At 35.8% G+C, this 2,692-nt stretch overlaps 1 non-coding gene across 1 annotated transcript; it reads right to left on the bottom strand.

The window, feature by feature from the left end:
- Positions 1 to 1,346: 1,346 nt before the first annotated feature.
- On the bottom strand, positions 1,347 to 1,450 carry LOC112804424 (small nucleolar RNA R71). Its single transcript, XR_003203036.1, has one exon. It is a non-coding gene; the product is annotated as a small nucleolar RNA R71 (small nucleolar RNA).
- Between the last annotated feature and the right edge of the window lie 1,242 nt (positions 1,451 to 2,692).

Genomic DNA, 2,692 nt, shown 5'->3' with positions numbered 1-2,692 from the left:
TTTCAATTTTAAAAATCTTATCTTTTCAAAATCTTTTTCAAAAATCATATCTTTTTCATTTTTTTTGCATTTTCGAAAATTTCAAAAATATTTTTCAAAATATTTTCAAAATCTTTTTCTTATCTTTTTATCAAATTTTCGAAAATTAGCTAACAATTAATGTGATTGGTTCAAAAATTTGAAGTTTGTTACTTTCTTGTTAAGAAAGGTTCAATCTTTAAATTCTAGAATCTTATCTTGTAGTTTCTTGTTAGTTAAGTAATTTTTAAAATTAAATCTTTTTTTTTCAAATATCTTTTTCAAATATATCTTTTTATCTTTTATCTTATCTTTTTCAAAAATTTTATCTTTTTCAAAATTTGATTTCAAAATATCTTATCTAACCTCCTATCTTCTCATCTTTTTCAAAATTTGATTTCAAATCTTTTTCAATCAACTAACTAACTCCTTGTTTGTTTCTTATCTTTTTCAAAACCACCTAACTACTTTTCCCTCTCTAAATTTTCGAAAATTCTCCCCCTCTTTTCCAAAAATTCTTTTTAATTGTTTTAAATTCTAATTTTAATCTCATCTCATCTTTAATTTTCGAAAATCACTAACCTTTTTTTCAAAATTATTTTCGAAAATTTCTTTCTCTTCTCTTCTTCTATTTAATTATTTAACTACTAACACTTCTCTTCACCTCTCTTCATCCGAATTCTTCTTCATCCTTCTTCATTCTTCTACCTCTTTCTTCTTCTACTAACCTGAGGGAATCTCTATACTGTGACATAGAGGATTCCTTTTTCTTTTCTTGTTTTCTTCTCTTTCTTATGAGCAGGAACAAGGACAAAGGCACTCTTGTTGAAGCTGATCCAGAACCTGAAAGGACTCTGAAGAGAAAATTAAGAGAAGCTAAATTACAACAATCCAGAAATAACCTTTCAGAAATTTTCGAACAAGAGAAGGAGATGGCCGAAAATAATAATAATAATGCAAGGAGAATGCTTGGTGATTTCACAAAGCCAACATCCAAGTTTGATGGAAGAAGCATCTCCATTCCTGCCATTGGAGCCAATAACTTTGAGCTTAAGCCTCAACTAGTTGCATTAATGCAACAAAACTGCAAGTTTTATGGGCTTCCATCTGAAGATCCCTATCAGTTTTTAACTGAGTTCTTGCAAGTCTGTGACACTGTAAAAACGAATGGAGTTAATCCTGAAGTCTACAGACTCATGCTTTTCCCTTTTGCTGTAAGAGACAGAGCTAGAATATGGTTGGATTCACAACCTAAGGATAGCCTGGACTCCTGGGATAAGCTGGTCACTGCTTTCTTAGATAAGTTCTTCCCTCCTCAAAAGCTGAGCAAGCTGAGAGTGGATGTTCAAACCTTCAAACAAAAAGATGGTGAATCCCTCTATGAAGCTTGGGAGAGATACAAGCAGCTGACCAAGAGATGTCCATCTGACATGTTTTCAGAATGGACCCTATTAGATATATTCTATTATGGTCTCTCTGAATTTTCAAAAATGTCCTTGGACCATTCTGCAGGTGGATCTATTCACCTGAAGAAAACGCCTGAAGAGGCTCAAGAACTCATTGACATGGTTGCTAACAACCAGTTCATGTATACCTCTGAGAGGAATTCCGTGAATAATGGGGTCCCTCAGAAGAAGGGAGTTCTTGAAATTGATGCTCTGAATGCCATACTGGCTCAGAACAAAGTGTTGACTCAACAGGTCAACATGATCTCTCAAAATCTGAATGGATTGCAACATGCATCCAACAGTACTAGAGAGGTAGCTTCTGAAGAAGCTTATGATCCTGAGAACCCTGCCATGGCAGAGGTTAATTATCTGGGTGAACCAAATGGAAATACCTATAACCCATCATGGAGAAATCATCCAAATTTCTCCTGGAAGGATCAACAAAAACCTCAACAAGGTTTTAACAATGGTGGACGCAATAGGCTGAATAATAGTAAGCCATATCCATCATCTTCTCAGCAACAGACAGAGAACTCTGAACAAAATAATTCTAATTTAGCTAATATAGTCTCTGATCTGTCAAAAGCCACCTTCAGTTTCATGAATGAAACAAGATCCTCCATTAGAAATTTGGAGGCACAAGTAGGCCAGCTGAGTAAGAAAGTTATTGAAACTCCTCCCAGTATTCTCCCAAGTAATACAGAAGAGAATCCAAAAGGAGAGTGCAAAGCCATTGACTTAGTCAACATGGCCGAAAGCACAAAGGAGGAGAAGGACGAAAATCCTAGTGAGAAAGAACTCCTGGGACGTCCTCCAAGCAAGAAGGAGCTTCCTAATAAGGATCCTGAGGAATCTGAGGCTCACACAGAGACCATAGAGATTCCACTAAATCTCCTTCTGCCATTCATGAGCTCTGACTATTATTCATCCTCTGAGGAGGATGAAGATGTGACTAGTGAGCAAGTTGCTCAATATCTAGGAGCTATCATGAAACTGAATGCCAAGCTGTTTGGTAATGAGACTTTGGAAAGTAAACCTCCCTTGCTCATTAATGAATTAGAAACTTGGATTCAGGAAACTCTACCTCAAAAGAAACAAGATCCTGGCAAGTTCTTAATACCTTGCACCATTGGCACCATGAGCTTTGAAAAAGCTCTGTGTGATCTTGGGTCAGGGATAAACCTTATGCCACTCTCTGTAATGGAGAAGCTAGGGATCATTGAGGT

The sequence above is a fragment of the Arachis hypogaea genome, chromosome 5 (assembly GCF_003086295.3).
Source record: "Arachis hypogaea cultivar Tifrunner chromosome 5, arahy.Tifrunner.gnm2.J5K5, whole genome shotgun sequence".
Classification (NCBI taxonomy): Eukaryota; Viridiplantae; Streptophyta; class Magnoliopsida; order Fabales; family Fabaceae; genus Arachis; species Arachis hypogaea.
Note: the sequence above shows the minus strand (reverse complement) of the source record. Positions and strands in the feature narration are given on the sequence as shown.